This window comes from Rhinopithecus roxellana, chromosome 2, assembly GCF_007565055.1.
Source record: "Rhinopithecus roxellana isolate Shanxi Qingling chromosome 2, ASM756505v1, whole genome shotgun sequence".
NCBI lineage: Eukaryota > Metazoa > Chordata > Mammalia > Primates > Cercopithecidae > Rhinopithecus > Rhinopithecus roxellana.
In genome coordinates, this window is record NC_044550.1 from 94,623,689 (window position 1) to 94,645,005 (window position 21,317).

The 21,317-nt window shown below is 35.8% G+C and overlaps 1 protein-coding gene across 1 annotated transcript in view; it reads right to left on the minus strand.

The window, feature by feature from the left end:
- Positions 1-21,103, minus strand: part of MARCHF1 (membrane associated ring-CH-type finger 1) — an 841,275-nt gene extending 820,172 nt beyond the window's left edge. The window contains exon 1 of the mRNA XM_010375941.2: positions 20,239-21,103. The gene's annotated coding sequence lies outside the window, so the exon portion shown is untranslated. The remainder of the gene's footprint in view (positions 1-20,238) is intronic.
- Between the last annotated feature and the right edge of the window lie 214 nt (positions 21,104-21,317).

Here is a 21,317-nt window from a genome sequence, read left to right on the forward strand (position 1 = left end):
TGGCAGATTTTCTCTGAATAGCTAGAAATAGAAGAGAGGCCACTAGAGATGTGGATAGTGTCAATTGACTAAAAGGCATCCACAGGACCCTACGAGTAGAAATGCCGAAAAAGCTCATCCAGATAGCTCCTGGCCATACATTTTTTGGGGGAAAAAGAACAAAACAGAAATAGGGCTACTCAAGAAGTAAAAGAGTTTAAGTGGATCAACTGTTTCCTTCCGAACCAGCAAATCTGTTGTAAACAAAACTGTCATTCAATGTAAATGCCCTGCATTGTATTACTTAACATTACATTATTAACAAGAGCCGTATGTGTGTGTGTGTGTGTGTGTGTGTGTGTGTGTGTATGTGTGTGAATGTGTGTTTTCTTAGTGTGTGTGTGTGTATGTGTGTGAATGTGTGTTTTCTTACATACATCACATGCCACCTCATTAGTTCTCCTATTGAGTAGAGAATAGAGGGGTCTTCTGGTGTTATCAGTAATGTACAATTCAGCAAGCACAATGATAGGGTTTCTAATACAAAAGAATGCTTTCCTTTGTATTAGAAACCCTAATCATCATAAAAATATGCAAAAAGAATGAATATTTTCCTTTTGTAACAATTTTCTGTGGTCCATTATTTAGATTTTATCTTTATTGTATTGCATAAACCTCTAGAAAAATTAGGAAATGTAGCCATTTTGTTTATCAAAGGAGGGAAGGGAGAGACCAGACATCTTAAATCAAAAATTAGAAATGATATTATAACAACCATTTTTAATCATCTTTAGTCAGAGAAAAATTCTGGTATTTCTTGAAAACAATATGTTTGTGCACTAGACCATTTCATTTGGATTACAGACAATGCAAGTTCATATAGTCAGTAAAAACGTGAGTAAAGGACTGAAGGTTCCTACCAGAGCCCTCGAATATCTGACTTATTTCTGAAATTTAGAGATCACTTCTGAATTTAGCAAATTTTAAAAATACATTCATTTTGTGAGCTGTAATGGTAAAGTAAGCATCTGAACCAAAATACGAATAAAAACTATTATCTATCACAAAGGAAATTGTTTAACTCTACATTTTAATGACGCATCTACTCATTTATTTTTATGCTCATATTTAACATTGAACATACCTTTTACAACTCTCCATATTCAATTTGCCACCCCCTTGTTCTGATTTTTCTTCATTTTAATGTTTCCTTGAGAAGTTTCCCATTTATTCTTAGAGTTAAATTTTTCAATCTCAAATTTTTAACGTCTCTGTAACCTTGTCTTGAACAATTTTCCTTTTTTTTTTTTTTTATAAAAATTCCTTCTTTTCTCTAAATCCTTGTATTCACCATTTGATGTAGGTAGTTTAACCCATTTGGGGTTTTTCTTTCACATATTTCCCTCACCATTTTTTCCTTTATCTTTTCTAGCCATTTTTTATTTTTGTAATTCTATAACCTGTAGAGTCTCTATTTATCTTTTCACAGCTGTTCCTCAGGGTAGAGTAACACACAAAATGTTCAATAAAATCATTCAGTTAATGAAACCCAATAAAACTGAAGATTCATACCACAAAATTTAGAACATACGAAAGGTATTTTTAATCCCTCAAAATTGATAATTATGGAATTATTATTAAAAAGGAACTGGAGTCAACATTCGGTTAACCAGGCTGATTACTATGTCTTTGTCACTCCCTGCGACGAATAGAGTAACAGATTCTTGGACTGAATGCAATCACTGGCACTTCCTAAATGTATAAAATAATTGCACCTTAAAAAAAAGAAATGCCTTAGAAATACTCACATGAGAAATATCTATCTGGACTCATATAAAAAGTGAATTAGAGAAAAATGCAAATATTTAGTGAAAAAAGCTTGATTCAGATTGGTTTTCACAATGCATCATTTCCGTTCCACTTCCATTCGACTGTTTCAAATTTTATTTGGCATTAACAAGACTTTGCTTTCTTAAGTAGAAATTGATACGTGTTGGCTAGATCTTTCTTGTTTCATAAGACAGAGAAAAATCATAAGATAACAGAAAATAAGCATAACTGTAGATTGTGTTAAGAAAAACCAAGCTTCTACTTAATCTCCGAAAAACAAAATTTAACACAGATGTGAAGGAAAATAAATGATAACTATAATAAGAACAGTTAACAATGACTAAACACTTATGTATAAGGCCTTTGTAAGCACTAGTTTATTTAATATAGCAATCTCATTTACTTAGATATTATCATTCATACTTTACCAATGAGAAATTTGAGGATTAGCAGAATTAAACTATGTCCCCAATGTCAGAGGCTAATGAAAAGTTGAACTAGATTTGAACTCCTGTTTGTTGATTTCAGTTTGTGCATCAAATCATCACATTTTGACAGGTCTCATTAACTAGGGAAAATCTTTCTATTAACAAGTATATACTCTAATAATATCTTGTATGAACGTTATGAAAGACTTTGAGAAGAAAAATATAAGGCGTCTAATCTTAATCTCCCCCTCCTCCTGTCCTTCACTTCATCATGATGCCTTCCCAGGCTCCTAAAGTTTTGATCATCTCTCTCTCCTCTGAAACGCACACATTGCATACATTTGTTTTGAACAAGAAGTTGCAAGATTCTCTGTGTATTTTCTATTGTTATAATAATTTGGCAAATTATTACCAGAAAAAAAGGATGATATCATAAATAGAACTATAAATATAAAATCAGAAAAGTTGTGTTAAAATCCTGACAACATTTAATGGGACAAAAGCATTAACCTTCCAATATAAGTTTCTCATTCAAGGGCATATAAATAATACTTCTGCATATTTCATAGGGCTTGTCCATTCCAATAAACAGACCAAGTGGGCATATACATAGCAATGAATTGTGGCTAGGCTATGCAGATACAAACATAGTCCTGGCTCTTATAAAGCTTATACTCCAGGAGAAGGGCCAGCATAGAAAAGACTGTAGTGATAACTGAATTGAATAATGCATGTGCATATAATCTTTTGTAAAATTAAAGAATAACATAAATATAAGTTAATATTGTATTATTTCCTTTTTCTGTGTTGCATACATTCAAGTTCCTAGGAGGCAGCGGCTTGTCTTATACTGACAGGTTAAGACCCTGACCCTTCTATATAGACATACAACAAATACTATAATTTTTAAAGCATTTTATTGAAAATATGATTTAACAATATTAAATATATTTTTGAAAAAGGAAAAATATCAGCATAATTTTATCATTTTGACCAAACTGTTGCATTTTTGCCTCATTTTTTCCAGTGAGCTATATAATTTTATTTATTGTATATGCATTTTAGTATGTTTCAGCATATTAAATTTTTATATTATACCTTTTTTATTATAAAAGTTTTATATATGTTTATTTATATGTACCTGTTACCTATATTTACAGTAAAAATTAGGGTAATTTTCTTACTTCTAAGTGTTTCAGAACAGTTTAATTCAAAATAATTTACTCATTATTTATGTCATTACTAAGTACCAACCTCATAGCATTTTTACCTTAATTCAAACTATGCAATATTGCAAATTTGCATCATTTAGTTCAGAACACAAGTTTCTTCCATTCTTTTAGGTACAGTGTAGTTACCAAAGGGAGAAAATCTTGTTACAAAAGTGACATGTGTTCAGAGGGCCCAAGCACCAGAGAGAGGGAGTTTTTTCACAGAAACCACTACCATACGAGTATAGTCATATTTCAAATATTGACAGACTTGCCTACTCATGTCCAAATTTCTCATTATTACATTTTCTTAGCTTGTAACGGGCACTTCCAGAAAAAATACTAAATAGTAATGGTGATCATGGAGAGTCTTCTATAATTCCTAATTTTATACAGACAGCATACTGAAATTGTTACTCTAAGCATCAGGTTAAATACGTATTTATCCATGCTAAGGAAAATTTCTTCTATTGCTTTACTAATGTGTTTAAATCAGAAATGTATTTGTATATTATCAAAAATCACTTGAACATCTATTGAAAATATCTAGTAATATATACCCTTAAAATGTTAATTGGATGAAATATATTAATAGGTCTTCTAAAGTTAGAAAGTTAGTCCAAGAAATAACTTCCTTTCTATACTTTATTGTATTAATATAGCTCCATATTCCTTTTCTTGATATTTTTTCCGGAATTTTGACACCAATATTCACTTGGTAGGAATGACTTAGATTTAAAGTTCTTTCTTTTCCCCTTCTTTTTTACTTTTATTTTCTTTTTCTATTTTTCTACAACATTTGTGTTTACATTATGCATATTTCTTAAAAATTAGAAATATTTTTTTCTAATTAGAAATAATTAGAAATAATTTTTTCTTTTCTAATTTTCTAATTAGAAAAATGTTTTTATTTTTCAGTATTCTAAAACAATTTAAATTGAAATTTCATTATCTTTTCTTAAAGTTTTAAATAAATTCACCTGTGAAATTGCATGAGTCCAGTGCAGGTAGAAGTAAATTAACCTTCTTAGAGTCATTTTGCTTTTGTTTAGTATCTTTCATATCTCCATCATCTCTTAAGTCCAATATTCAAACAATATATGTATATCAAAATTTGGCAACATAGCTAAATTAGTATATAGTGTGAAAATACACCCCTTGAAGCACACATCAGAAAAGATAAAGATGTTAATGAGCTAAGAATTCAACACAAAAAAAATGTAAAAACAGACAATAAAAGATTAAACCCAAGAAATTAGAAAGCAGAAAAATATCAGTGAATGAACTAGAAAAAAAAATACAAGAAATGGTTTTCTTTAAAAAAACCGATTTTTCTTATACATGTTTAAAAAATAGCCAAATCCTAGATGAAAAAAACCTTTGGTAATAAAAATAATATCGTATAATTCTAGATGAACTCGAGATTTTTTTAAAACATAAAGATATATTATGTGGAATAATTTAAGAACAAATGAAAAATGAAATAATTTTCTAGAAAAACATAATAAAATATAATTCAAAATAAATAGAAAATGTCAGGAGACTTATAATGATTATTATCTTGAATTAGTAACTTAAAATGCACTAATACTAGAAAGTTTTATAGGCAAGTGTTGCTGAACATTCAAGAAAAAGGTATCTCTCCAATCACACACGCTTTTCCATAGAAAAATTCACTTTTATAGCTAATATAACCTTATTATCAAAGCTAGACAACACAAAAAAGGAAAAATACGAGATTTCATTTCTTGATACAGCTACAACAATCCTAAAAAATACATTTCAAACCAAATTCAGCAATATGTGCACATAATGACCAACCAGGATTTATCCTAAATATGCAGAGACTGTTTATTATTAGAAATTCACCATATGAACAGATTAGAAGCTAAAAAATTATATTTGTAACACTTGAACATCAGTTCACAAGAAAATAAATACGACTTCCACAGTAAGGAGAAAAAGAAACCTATTTAAATTATGAAATACTAGAAGTTGTTTACTTTAAACCAAGGAAAAGGCTATGATACCAGCTTGCAACCTTACTGCAGGTTGGGGTCTCTACAAGCAGATGCTGTGAACAGTCGTGGTACAAAATGTCTATTAGACATGGACACTTTAGAAAGCACAGGAGTTCTGATTGGACAGCAGGAGAAGCTGAACTGTGCTGCAGGCTAGCGAAGTCTCATTCCATCCATCCAGAGCAAGGGTCCATCAGAGTTGTCCTATGACTGAACGTTTATATCAGCTCCCTCTCTCTGAGGTAAGTGGGCTGCTCCAGGGATGAGTGGGATGGTTTAACCAGGGTCTATGTGGCTCTTGGCAGCTGAGACAGACCCAGAGAGGCTCACAGCCAGAAGCTTCCCACTGAAAGCATTCCCTTCAGCTGGGCAACAATCCTTGAAGGGGGATTGGGTGGTTCTCTGTGTCTACATTAATCCCTTTACTACAACTTTGTATATGAGTTCCCACTACTGTGCTATGGACAGAAAAATAGGCACAAAGATTTCAAAAGATAAGACAATTTCAGAATTGGACAGCATGATTTCAAGAGCATCAAAGTGAACACGCGAGTTCCAATCCTGTACCTGCCACTTACTAACTCTATGGTTTTCCTCAGATTGGTTCATATTTCTGTGGTTAGATTTTCTTATATAGAATATGAAATAGTAATAACTGCCAACTGCATGCTGTATTGCCTTTATCAAGTTGCTATAATCACTGAACCTCTGGGAACCCTTCTTCAAAAAAAAGTACATATATACATATATACATATGTACTTATATACTAATATATGTACTTACATATGTGCTTATGTACTATAAGGTACCTATGAAGTACTAATGTTCTCTAATGTACTTATGTACTATAATAGTACCTCTACCATAAGATTGATTTGAAGATTAAATAAACTACCCCATTTAAAGCATGTCTTTCAAAAAGTAAGTTCTAAACGTTGTACACACACAACATGATTATCTATCTAGCCTATACAATAGAACCTCAAAAGCAAACTGTGAGAAGAAATCAAATAGTTTAGTAAGGTTGTTGGATGAAAAATCAAGATGTAAAAATCAATATGCATCACCAATAAACATTTAGAACATGTATCTTTTTAAATATTTTATTCATAACTACAACAAAAACAATAATAATCCTGGGAATAAATCTCAAAAACCTAAGCAAGATTTTCACAGAAGACATTAATTATATCATCATTGCAGCACATTCAAGAAGAGTTAGAAAAATGGAGTTATGTAACAAATATATGGACAGGAAACTTCTATCATAAAAATGACAGCTGTCTCAAATTGAATAATAAACCTAATTCCTTCCAGTCTCAACAAAGTATATGTCAGAAGCCTTGGAGGAAAGAGATATCACATCCAAAGGGACTAAGACAGAAATGTGGTCAGGGTGAAAAGAAGAAAGTAATTATGTCTACCACCCCTACTACAACCACCACAACCTCTCAGGCCTGCTGGGGGAAAGGGAAGAAACAGTATTATGGAAATCCAGATTGAACTGGAACTTTGAAATAGAGGAGCCATGGCTATCATCATATGCATTCACTTCTACACCTGCTAAGAGGCAGGGAGGGACCAGAGGAATGAATTCCCTTACCATTCTCTCTCACCACAGTCTCCTGGTAGTGTCTCACATTAGCCAAATCCAACTAGAAGTTAGAAGCCAAAGAAGTACAGGAGTTGCAGCTCCATGGAGAAAGGCTCTAAATAAGCAACCAAGGAATATCGATCACATAGACTATTTCATGGAATTTAAAAAGCAAATTCTGGCTGGGCACAGTGGCTCATGCCTGCAATCCCAGCACTTTGGGAAGCCGAGGCGAGTAGACCACCTGAGGTCAGGAGTTGGAGACCAGCCTGGCCAACGTGGCGAAACTCGGTCTTTACTAAAATACAAAATTAGTCGGGCGTGATAGCGTGCCCCTGTAGTCCCAGCTACTTGGGAGGCTGAGACAGAAGAATCTCTTGAGCCCAGGAGGTGGAGGTTGCATTGAGCAGAGATCTTACCACTACCTTGTAGCCTGGGTGACAGTGTGAGACTCCATCTCAAAAATTAATAAATAAATAAAAAATATAAATATAAATACAAAAAGCAGACTCTAAGAAAAAATGGCAAAGTTTGTGAGAACAGCCAAGAAAATTTTTTAAAATGAGAATCAGGAGAATTCATCTTAATAAAGTTGGTGCATAATATTAAAAAGATTAGGGAATCAAGTATTAAATTGGAAAAGGATTAGACAAATCAATGGAACATAACAGAGAACCAAGAACAGATATAAATATATGGCACCTAGATATGGCCAGAGTTAGCCTCACAAATCAGTAGGAAAAATTAAACTGGAACAATTGGCTGTACATTTTGTGGTGGGGGGATAGGTTAATCCCTATTTCCAAAACAACCACAAAAATTAAATCCGACTGGGCCAAAGACCATAATGCTAAACATGTTAAAGCTTTAGTAGAAAACTGAGTGAAGATTTTTACAATCTCTAAGTAAGAAAAGACTACTGAAACAAGAAATACTAAATTTGTAAAGGAAAAGAATGATAAAGCTGAGCATAATATAATTTCAAAATCTCTATACAAAAAGACATAGTAACAACTTAAAAACAAGGGACAGAATGCAAGAAAATATTTCAATGCATGTAAATGACAAAAAGTTAGTACTTAGAGTAGACAAAAAATCTTAAAAATTCATTTAAAAAATTCAAACCAATGAGGAAAAATTAACAAAATTTAAGATAATCTGCAAAAGAGAAGATTTAAGTGAAGTCTTATATACATGAAAAGATGCTCAATAGCACCAATAAGGGAAAAAATCAATAAGACATTTAAACATATGCATGCAAAACCAAAAATCTGATAATACGTTATACATTACTGATGGACATGTAAATTGCCATAACCAATATGGAAAGATAGACAGATCTGTAAAGATTTGCTGAAGATAGAAAGTGCTCTCTTAATACCACTACAATATTTTCACAATTTGATTATTTAAGTACCTATAAGTAATTTAGAGAATTACTTTTTGTTTATAATATTTGTAAAAGTGATGTATCATTTATACATTACAATTATCCTTTGTAACTTTTTTCACTCAAATTATATTTTAAAGCCTCCTCCTGGAGGCTGTGCCAGGAGGATCACTTGAGCCAGGAGGTCGAGGCTGCCAGTGATGGCACCACAGCATTCCAGCCTGGGTGACAGAGGGAGGCCCTTTCTCAAGAAAAATAAATTTTAAAAAAGAAATTTTAATTATATTTCACTCAAATGATGATCAGTGTTGACATGTGAATTTTAGTTCATTTTAACTTCTGTATAGTATTCAATTGCATCAAAATATCATAATTAATGATTATCCAGAACCTTTAATGCGAATGACATTGCCATAAATACATGTCTCTTTGGGGCTACATACAAAAAGTTTTTCTAGAAATAAATTGCTGATCACCTCCAGAAATGTAATACTGCACAGTAAGTAGACTGTATTGACGTGAAAAAGATAACAGAGACTCTAAAAAGTTAACACACAGCATATTACATATTTATTGAAATGTTATAGTCTAATATATATATTAGCATAAAAATATATTTTGGAGACATCTCTGGAAAGAAGTCAATATTTTTTAATTGGGAGAGAATGGAAGGGGAACATTCACTTTTCAGTCTTAATATTTCTATATTTAATTTTTTATAATAAACATATTTTACCTCAGTTTTACAGCTATAAACCATTGAAAAAAATCCACATTTTGTTATTTTATCCTGTGGTGTGTTTATTATCCTACTATAATATAGTAAAAACACCCTCAGCTAACAGAGTGAATGTTTGTGTTGTACATGATTCATAAACGAATAATTATACAATTAACTTATTTTTGAAATAAAGTTTCCTTTATATTACCATTATTAAAGTGACAGGATCTCAGTACTGAAAATTTTTAAAATATAGGAAGAGAAAAAGGAAAAATAAAACACTCACTACAAAATGATACTAGTCATTAATATTATTTATGCATTAATCAATTCATTTATTTATTTATTCGGTTGGTAGCAGTGGTAGTGGTGGCCACCTTTCCTTAGTTTCTTAAGCAAATAAATCTTCACGTTTCCTTTGTGTCTAAAAAGTAGCAAGATAACTAAATAAATCTCCACATTTCCTTCATGTCTAAAAAGTAGCAAGATAACTAAAATCTTAAGATGTATAGCATATATCTTATAAAAATGAAACCATGCCTGAGAATTTAAAGAATATGCATATCTGCTTTAATGATGGTATGAACCTATTAAATACTTACTATTAGGGAATTTTCTTACTACCTTTAATCCTCAAAACAACCTCGCTACTGAGAAAATACTATTATCTGCATTTTGCAGATAAGGAAACCAACATTGTAACAGGTTAAGCAATTTGACCAGCGTCATCTCACTACTGAGTGGAGATTTCCACACAGCTGAATATGGCCTAGAGTTTGAGCTTCTCCAACTATCACTTGTCTCTCATTCTTCCAACAGAGAAACTGAATCTTCCCATTAAAAATTAATGTGAAAAACCGCTTTATTTGTTCTTGTTATGTTTTGTTTTGTTTTCAGTGGTTTTTTGGGTTTTTTTTGTTTTGTTTTGTTTTGTTTGTTTGTTTGTTTGTTTGAGACGAGTCTCACTCTCACCCAGGCTAGAATACAGTGGTGCAATCTTGGCTCACTGCAACCTCCACCTCCCAGGTTCAAGCGATTCTCCTGCCTCAGCCTCCCCAGTAGCTGGGATTATAGGTGTGCACCACCATGCCCAGCTAATTTTTGTATTTTTAGTAGAGATGGGGTTTCACCACGTTGGCCTGGCCTCTGGTGACCCGTCCGCTTCGCCTCCCAAAGTGCTAGGATTACAGGCGTGAGCCACCATGCCAGGCCCAAAATTTTTATATAAAAAATTCCTAAGGAAATTATGATAATTTTCTGGAATCCAGAAAGATCCACTATAAAAATATTCTGTCTCTAAAGGCATGCATCTCCCAGTAGCCATGTGGTGATTACACCACACTCACTGCTAAATGAATAGGAGCCCAAGAGAGAATGAGTAGCTTGTCAGTTCACAGCCCATAATCTGCTGAACTGTTCCCACCATGAAAAAAAATGGGAGGTAAAAATGTAGATTACTCATTCATCACCATGAAAACACACAAAAGTAAAATTTAGCTATATGAACCATGAAACTGTTCTCTTTGTTGTTTATAAAAAGAATTTAGTTCTAATAGTGATAACCAACAATTTATTTAAAACAATTTATCAGCATATGTTCTCTCTTATACTGTTTTGAGAGAAATTTTTCAAATAAATGTTCACACTAGGTGTGTTACCACAGAATATAAATTAGCATGAAACAGAGGACTATTTTCACATCATTTTTTCCTCTACATATAATTTTTTATTATGAATAAATATACACTCAGAAAACTATTTTTTAAATCCACAAGAAAACTAATTAGATTTAACAGAAGTCAACATTTTAAAGTTTTGCTTTAATATTCACCTTTCAATTCAATAATTATTTAAATTGTTATTATGATAATAATTCAGTCTTATTGTTATTAAAGTATTGGGGAAATAAAAAAAGCAGGACAAAAAGCTAACCATAGTCCTATGACAACTATTAACAGTTGAAAATTCCTCCTATTTGTAAAATAAACATTTCCTTTATTTCTGACATTACTGGGTAATGCATGTTTAAAAAAATTAAAGCCTTCTGCATCATTTTTAACAATTTCTGAAAATTGACAACTATGGCTCATCCTCATAACAAAAGCTATAGAAATAGCATCTATTATCACTTTTGAAGACTCATCTTCTCTACAATGAGTGTCATAAGGAACAAGCCAAAAAGTCTCAGACTTTTCCTTTTATATTATAGTTGTCACTTAATATCTTAATAATCTGTCAAATTGTTCCCCCATCTCTTTAATTCTCTGCCACTGTTCATGGCACAGAATCTTTCTTTCATGTGGTAGTTACTTAATAAATACTTGTTTGTCCATTTATTTAGTAAAGGTTTCTAAAATAAGACTTACTCATGAGGTTAAAAGATTTCATAAAAGATTAAGTTTAAATGTAAGCTATAAATAAACCAAGTTATCTTATTAAAAAGAAAAGGTAGCTGGCAAGGACTTATTGTATACATTATGCTAAATATTAAAGGGTCATTTCACAGGGTGCCTGGGACATGACTTCGGGTTCCATGTAAACAAAATTGCTAAGGAATATTAAAGGAAATATAGCTCTAAGTGGAAAATAATTTGTCTCTAATTGATTGAATTTCAAATTTGGGAGAAATTAGCAGAACCAAAATCCAAACTCATGTGAGTATAGAGGCAATTTAACTTCATTAAAAACCTAAGTACCAAAGCTGATTCCAGAATGAATAATTAAATGTGGCTATGGGCCATGCTTCAGTAACATCTAATAGACCTTTGTGTGTTACATTATTAAAATAAATCTTAAGGAAAATTTTAATTGAAATGTTATACTTTTAAAAGAAAAAATCTACCCATAATTCTGCCACTCTAAAAATTAATAGATAACTAGCAAAAATATATAAATTTTATAACTATTTAAAAACTACTTATTACATGGAACTTAAAAACTTTGGAGGTAGTCCTTAAGGTATCATCACCATGAGCTAGAACAAATACAGTGAGCAATAAATAAATAAATAGCTCATTCTCCTTTCTTTCAACTCTAGTTCTTCAGAAGTTCTCTAACTTTAAATGATAATTCCTACAAATTTTATTTGATTCAAATGTTCATAACTCTTAATATTTGCTAGGCTGCATATTTGATACAGCATTCTTGATACATTTCTTTTTTGCCAGTAGATGGTCTGTATTTGTTAGCACCTTTTTACTTCTCCCCTACTGCATGCACCTACACACGCGCACACACCTGCACAATTCATTCCTTAATATGGAAAATATTTTGTGACAGTCCCTTATGTTTGTTACATCTCTTCAGCTCACATCACACTCCCTCTGACTGTGAGTCTTTCAGGCTTCCCCCAACAATAGGACCTTGAACACACTTCATTTATCCCTTTTATCTTTTCTCTCCACCTAATTAACTCTTCCTTCCTTCAGATGTCAGCTAAATTGTCGCTTCCTCAAGGAGGTTTGTCCAGACCTCCCTGGCTGAGTCAAACTCCCCTCTAATAGGCTTCCCCATTACTGTGCATCTGACCTTCATTATACTCACTTTTGCATATGTGCACTGGCTTGTGTATTTAATTAATTTCATAGAAATAAAAAGCTCCAAAGAGGCAGGATCATGCCACATTTTTCACTCATCATTACGTTACCAGGACCTAGCTGAGTGTTGAGCATAGAGTAGACTGCCAATAAATACATATTAAAGGACAGTAAAAAAGGAAGAAGGAAGAGATGGAAATTAATCATTATGTCAACAGATGACCTCATAGTTACTAGAGAAATTATTATTATTATTATTATTATTTTTTTTGAGATGGAGTCTCGCTCTGTCGCCCAGGCTGGAGTGCAGTGGCCAGATCTCAGCTCACTGCAAGCTCCGCCTCCCGGGTTCACGCCATTCTCCTGCCTCAGCCTCCCGAGTAGCTGGGACTACAGGCGCCCGCCACCTCACCCGGCTAGTTTTTTGTATTTTTTTTTTTTAGTAGAGACGAGGTTTCACCGTGTTAGCCAGGATGGTTTCCATCTCCTGACCTCGTGATCCGCCCATCTCGGCCTCCCAAAATGCTGGGATTACAGGCTTGAGCCACCGCGCCCGGCCTGAGAAATTATTTAAATGGTCTCACTTGTGACCTGAAAGACGACAGATTTGTAAATAAAATACCTCTGAAAATACATATTTTGTCTTCTTTCTTATTTTCTCTCATTGTAATGGATGTAGCTTATGATTTAGTCCTGCTTCTTTTTCTCTTATTCATTTTTCTCTAGAGAAGGAAAGTCAGAAATCTTAGGCCAGGCTCTCTTCAAAAGCAGAGTCTGAACTAAAAAAATATGTGCAAATAATACAAGGTGATCCCGGAAAGTAGGAGTGAGACACTGGGTAAAGTGAACCAGGGAGAGAGTAAAGACTAAGACAGGTGCATGCAGTTGGGTCGCTTCCATGGCCGGTTGAGGCTCCTTCTCACCTGGACCTTATGAGGAGCTACAGAGTGCATCTCGGAACTATCCACCCATTCCCACTGACTGCGAGGCTCCATGGTGGTGTTAGCTCCTCCTCACTTCCAGGCTGCATGGACCACGGTCAGAAGCAGGGGGAAAGATAAAACATGCTAGCAAAGTCACAGAGAAGAAAATGAAAGATACTCAGCGCAAGCTTCAGATGGGAAATGGCACAACTGAGTCAAAGGCTGCCTACAATGATTGCCCGAGCCAGAGCCAGAAGCAGATGTGAGGCTGACAGGACATCTGGCAGGGCCCAAAAAGCATGCGATATACTTCATGAGAATTAGATCATTGCTCACCACAGTCAGCCCCAAACAATGAGCCTCAGTGTCAATACCTAATTCATCACTCTCACCAAGCTTCCATTTATCTCCCAATGTGCCTCAGGACACTGAATTGAAGGCAGGCGGAAGAATCTATTTCAGGCATTCTCCGACTTCCAATCATTGTGTCCCAAATAGTCAGTGATTTCTGGAATATGTTATCTGGCATATGTTACCTGGAATATACAATTCACTCAAAAATAACATTACATATAATAGTTCAACATTAGTATCCATCCATCACTAGGCAGACTTAACAAAAATTCTAGGTCAATCCACAAAGCACAGTTAATTTAAATCATATATCTCTAACAATCTACTTCAGGTATAACCTGAATTAACTCTATTTCCGTGAATTGGTCTAGAAATACATTCTGAGTTTTATCCATATACCGATAAGAAAAAGATCAACATAGTACTAGCTTGTTAACACTATTATATGTATATCACAAGAAATCAGTCTGTATCAGTTGCTTTTCAGAGCAACAGTTGGGAAAATAGGACAGTTGTTTCTAAGAAGAGGGAGATTCCAGACTTCACACATTTTTCACTCCATAAATGTAGCGCTTATTTGTAAGTTAGAATGACTCATTAACCACGGAGTTCTTGTGTTCAGAAAGGAGCCTTACTTTTTTATACACACACACACATACACACACACGTGTCTGTGTCTGTATTTTTGGGTGTATATTAGTCCTAAAAGAAACAAAAGTTTTACTAATTTCTTATGTTGAGTTACCAATAACTTGAATCTATTGGCTATTTCAATCACTGGTCTTAAAGATTTACCTCAAAATTTAAAACATAGACAAACCGTCTCAATATAAAGTGGCACATAGTATATTAATGGCTGTTTAACAGAATCTGGCTTCTTTTTATATCACTTTAAAAAATATGTTTGGAGTTAGCTGTATTGCCTAGGAGGCTGTGGGATGGGACTACTAACTCCAATTTTACCACCAAGAAATGATCTTTGATCCCTGTACACCTATGCTTATTATCAGTTAAAAATAATTACCCATTTCAGCTGATGGTTTTGGTCAACGATAACTAGAAATGCCAGATATAAGGACAAAATTCTGATAAAACCTGGTGGAGAGCTTCAGAAGAGGTCAAGACTAGAAGCTTCAAGATTCCAGATGGAAGAGGTACCAAAGATGTAAGGTGACTTTTCAGAATGTGTTTTTCCCCCCGGGATGAAAAGTGGGGGCATCTGCCAATCTGGAAAGACAGTGAGAGACTAAGAATATGGGCTTTGCCTGAGCAGAGGACCACTGATGTGAGACAAAGAATCTAGCAGAGATTTTGGCAGTCTTGAGGGGCTAGAGAGACAAAATTAGATATGAGGGGCCAAGAGCCCAGTGAGAAATAAAAGGTGTAGCACTCAGCTTGACACATACTTGATTTTACCTACATGAGATTTACTAAAGCCTGAAGTTACACATACGCGTGGAGGCTAAGACACTGAGAAGGAAGCTTCTGGAAAGAAGAGCAAGATTCTCAGGAGTCTTGTCGTGGCTTGTGTTGAGGGTCTGTGAATGCACCAGTAGAGGTTTAAGACATCTACGCCTTGGCATCTGGGAGCCCAGAAATCTAACAACTCACGACTCAGCTCAGTCACTGGGTGGATTACAACTATTGGCTACCACCCATCGTCTCTGTCTAGCAGAGGAAATGTTGACACTTTTTTGGAGATGTATAGATCATCTGGAGCCTTTATAAGTTTTTTTTGTTTTGTTTTTTGAGACAGAGTCTCACTCTGTCGCCCAGGCTGGAGTGCCGTGGCATGATCTTAGCTCGCTGCAACCTCTGCCTCCCAGCTTCTAGTGATTCTCCTGCCTCAGTCTCCCAAGTAGCTGGGATTACAGGTAACCGCCACCACACCCGGCTAATTTTTTGTATTTTTAGTAGAGATGGGGTTTCACCATGTTGGCCAGGCTGGTCTCGAACTCCCGACCTCAGGTGATCCACCCACCTCGGCCTCCCAAACTGCTGGGATTACAGGCAAAAGCCACTGTACCTGGCCGAGTCTTTATAATTTTTATATACAATAACTAAAATTAAGAGTAAAGATATGCTGAAAAGAGGCTCATAGCAATACAGTTGACATTAGCAGCCTAAAACCTTAGAATAAGTTTAGTATGCTCAAAGTCATAGAAGAAAAGATGGAGATAAATTGGAATCTACAGAAAAAATCGAATGTACACTTGGAAATTAAAAAAAATAATTACAGTAATAACCTGTGGATGAGCTTGGCAGTATAACAGGCATAGTGTAGAAGAAGGTTAGTAAACTGAAGAGAAGGTAAAAAGAATACTCAAACAAGCACAGAGAGAAAAAAAGTAGAAAATAGTAAAACAAGTACAGGGGGCATGTTGAGTACAGGGAAACCATCTATTAAACATGTAACTCAGATCTCAGGAAAAGAAAACAGACACAGTGAAGTAGAGCTATATATGAGAAAATAATAGTCAAGAATTCACCAATAAATTTCACCTGACGAAAGATAACAATCCACAAATTCAAGAAGCTCTGAAAACATGAAGGAGGATAAATCCAAAAAACTTATACCTAGCAATATCACAGAAAACTAAAGAAAATAATGGCAAATGAAAAATCATAAAATCACCCAGAGACAAAGACACATTTACCCTCATAGCAACAATATGACTGACAGGTTTGAGGGAAGTGAGAAGTCAAAAGAATAACAAATGTTGGCTGGGCACAGTGGCTTATGCCTGTAATCTCAGCACTTTGGGAGGCTGAAGCGGGCAGATTGCTTGAGTCCAGGAGTTTGAGACCAGCTTGGCCAACATGGCGAAACCTCATCTATGCTAAAAATACAAAAATTAGCCAGGCATGGGTGCTAGTCAGGAGGCTGAGGAATGAGAACCACTTGAGCCTGAGAGGCAGAGGTTTCAGTGAGCAGTGATTGTGCCGCTACACTCCAACCTGGGTAACAGAGTGAGGCTCTGTCTCAAAAATAAATAAATAAAAATAGCATGTTGAAAAAAAAAAAACTGCCAAACAAAAATGCTATACTCAGCTTTAAAAATTACATCTATTTAAAAATATTTTCAGACATACAAAAAATGAATGAATTTGTTGCCAGCATGCTTTCAATAAAAATACATAACCACTTACTTCATAATTTTTATGAATAAATTATAATAAATGAATTGGCAAAAATGCCACAAATTTAACATACCAGATATGCTAAAACTACAATTACTTTTGCACCAACCTAATAAAACAGAAATCACATATTAGATTCACCTCTATCAATTTACTTCTTTAACTGAAAGTATTTAGAAATTTAAAAGTGATTAAGTTCATTAATACATAATATTTGTCAGACAGTTCCTCCTATATTTTCCAAATCATTTTTGTACACTAGTTCATTTGCTATGCACTGTCCCTCATGAGAAAGGCAAAGCAGATATTGTCATCTTTATTTTATGTAAAATGAAACTAATGTTTACAGACTCTGACCCTTGTCCTCAAGTACATGACAAAGTCAAAAGTAGAACATGTATTTCCTACCACTGTTCATCACTGAAACACTAGGAAGTAGAAATGAATTAATAGTATCATAAGGGAGTCATAAATTGCAAAACGAACCCAATATATAGCAAAGGGATAATCGTGGCTTCAGAGAATTTGTCTCAATTTTGTAAATTTTATTTTTAAAACTACATTAACAGCATTATTTTAACCCTCTAAATATTAGATCATCACGCTCCTAAATATTTTCAGCAACACTATAACTGTTGACTTTCACTGTTGTATTTCCAGAAAAAGTTAGGATGCAAAAACCTTTCAGCCAAGGTTTTACTGACCAATTTCCATATCAAAGGCCTACAGGAAAGTGAAAGAGACAATGTTTTGTGATCCATAAAACACCCTTAAGCAAGAATTTGAATTACACCATGAAAAAGCCCAGAAGACAACGTCCTGATTGAGTTCAAGACATAATTTTGCCTCAAGGAGGGTAAAGGAAGTTTTGCTCTATCATAGAGGTCCTAACGTATCTGTTAAATCACACAACTGGAACAATGAAAGCAAGAGGTCATCAAATAGCATAAACTTATTCTTCACACAGGATATTTCCATGGATACTTCCCAGTGTCCTGACATCATGATTTTTTCGGTGACCTTGGAACATCACTATTGCCTGCCCTGGGCTTTGTGCAATTGCTTTATTTTTGTCCTATAATGCAACTTCTTCCTCTTTCTCACCTTGCCCAGTTAAGAGCCCTTGTGCAATAAAATAGGCAAAGTATTTGTGAAATACATTAAAGAACATTAGAAGAATACTCTCTAGTTCAAGGACACTATTTTACTTCATGTGGTTTTAAAAATAATATTGTACTGGCTATCAAATAAATCAAATTATATCTATTTATAATATGCTTATACATTCTGAGAACTTTTCTCCGTATTCTAGTGGAATGTGGAGTGAAGAATCTGTGTACTTTTGACCTTCTTGGATAAAATATTTTTGAAATAAAATTAAAGATTTCATATATAAAATATAATCTGTTCTCCTCAATATACATTTTTATTTACTATGTAAAGGAGGTAAAACATCTTATCACTAAAGGTAATATCATTTGCCAAAAACCATGAGCCAAACACCACGGTACCTCCTGTTGATCATTGCCAGCTGACTACTCGATGAGAGTTATACACATATTGTATGTAAATGTAGATTTCTATGTAGCATACACTCCATCATGTAAGCACGTCAGAAGCTCATACATTCACAAGTCTGTTTCAAAAAGAGCTTTTGCTATTCCAATACTTGAGGAAAGCAGTCAACATGAGCAACAGGTTCCCTAAGAACCTTAAAGTAAAACCCTATACACTTTATTATAAAAACATGGTATAACAAAGTTAGAAAGAAGACTTTGGATAAAGCAGATGGAGCCTATTGTGACAATTATTCAAGAAACAATGAAATAAAAAATTCTGTATCACAGAAGTAAACGTTGCTGATAACCCCATAAGTCCTAGATTAAAACAAGCTCTTTGCTCATAACATTGGTCTCTCAACATAGCGTGGCATAATCAGCCATATAATTATGCACTTCTCAGGAGAGACAAGCATGTAAAAGCTACAATGAGCTTTTCCAAAATCAAAACTGACACAGCACCTTCTGATAGTCCCACCATTCATATTTAGTAAACCCTCCCTGTATTATCTCACCCAGTTTTTTACTTCCACCACATTGATTATTCCAATAATTTTCTATCATATCTGTTCTGAAAAGACTCAAACTTTATCACAAGAGCAATCTCTGAGAAAAATTATTTTAATCCTGTTTTAGAAAAGCTTCCTTAGAATCATCTATCTTTAAAGAAAAACAAAAGACCATCTGAAAAAAAATTAGCCTCTTTCAAGAAAAATAAAATAACTCTTTGAATTATAATTGTGATTGTTATTTTCTTATGCCATAGCATTATGTTAGATGCTGGAATACCAAACTTGTATACCAAGAATCTCCTTAATGTTCAAGGATTATTTACATTTAATATACATTAAATTCATAAATACAAAATGACTATCTAAAGTTTTAATATTTTCGATTGTAGTGGATGGCAAAAAAAAAAAAAAAAAAAAAAGGAACTGAACCCCAAAGTAGCCAACTTTTGCTTCGTTCCTTCTTTTTCACAAGATATTTCTTTTGTAAACACATTGACATTAGAAACAGATGTTCTGATAGGTACCACCGCTTCCTTGTGATCTGAAAATTGAACCTCCTAAACAAGGAATTCATCAATAAAACGTGTGTCCGCCAAGCAAAAAGCCAGGGGGGTGGGTGTTGGCGTGTTGACTATATAGCACTTATAGGCGAGACAACTCTAAACTAAGGTACCTGAGCAGGTTCAGAATCTTTTTTCGTTAAACCTACAGAGCTCTATAATAGAAAACATTTTGATCTCAAAAATGTTTAGCAGCAAATCCTTTCTGGAACTACTGAATAACAAAAAGAATTGCCAGGAAAACGTGAGGCTCTCTAACTACATATTGGCCATGCCTCTGACTCCATCCACCTGTCACAAATCTCCAAATTCAGCACTTCAGAAACCAGAGAAAAGAGCGAGAATGAGTCTCCCTAACTTTGCCATTTCCCTCACACCACTTGGGGATAAAACTTGGGCGTCTCTCAGCCTCGACTGGCCACTCCACTTCCTGGAGCTCCAGAAGCTCCCTCAGCACCTGGATAACTGCGACACTCACCTGTGAGCGCAGGACCCTCCTGGCGTCTTAAGTCCCAGCTCTCAGTCCCGCTGGCCGCAGGAACACAATGACATCCCTCGCCCAGGAGGGCGGTTGCAGGGAACCAGAATCCCACCCAACAGTTGCAGTGAACCTGACTCAGGGTTGAGCGCATCAGCGCTAAACCCAAGACAAAGGCTGCCCTGTGTCTTCCGTAGTGAGCGCTCTCCGTTGGTAATCTGTCCCTGTCCCCTTCAAGCCCACACTGGGAGCGCGTGAGCCTGTGAAGTGGCTGTCATCGATTCCGCGCTTTCCGAGGGGTGCGGCTGGGTGACTAGTACCACGCCGGTGTAAACAGCGCACAGCGCACTGGGGATCCGCCAGAAACGGCGCGCGCGCAGAACGGGCGCGGGGGGCCAATAGTAGCAACTACCCCAGGCAGCGGGCTGGAGCCGCCTCCACTCACCAGAGAGGCGCCTATCGGGCTAGCCCGCCGCCAGCAGGTTGGGTGGCAGCACCCGCCGCGAACCCCCAGCCACGCTCCCCAGTGGACCCACCAGGCAAAAGCACCTGCTGCCTGCCCTCCAGGGCTGATGCTGTGCCAAGACCCGCTCGGGGTCAGGGACAAGCCGCCCAGGACTACCAACCGGAGAGAGGGGACTCCCAGTAAGGCTGATTGAATGAATGATGTTTTCAGTCACTTACCGGCGGAGGGTGAAGTGGCTCAGGCGGCCGCCAGGCTGCGCGCGGCCGGCATCCCGGGGCGCGGGCATTCTCCCATCCTTTGTCAGATGCGGGTGGAGCGCTCCTCCCCAGCTAGCGGACGAGCAGCCCGGTGGCAGGCAGCCCGGCTCTGGCTCCGCTCCCCAGTGCTCTCCCCTCCTCTGCTCCCCCTCCCCTTCTCCGTCCCCCTCTCTGAGCCGGCATTCACTGGGCTCCCATGATGTCATCCGGTGGAAATCTGCCATGCTCAAAGACTGGAATAATCCAGCGCTCACGCGGGGAACGCAGAGCAGGCGGAGGCGGCAGCAGAGCCTCTAGGAGTTCCCAGAACTAGCATCTCCAGGTTAACTGGAGTCAAGGACAGGACAGAGGGGTAG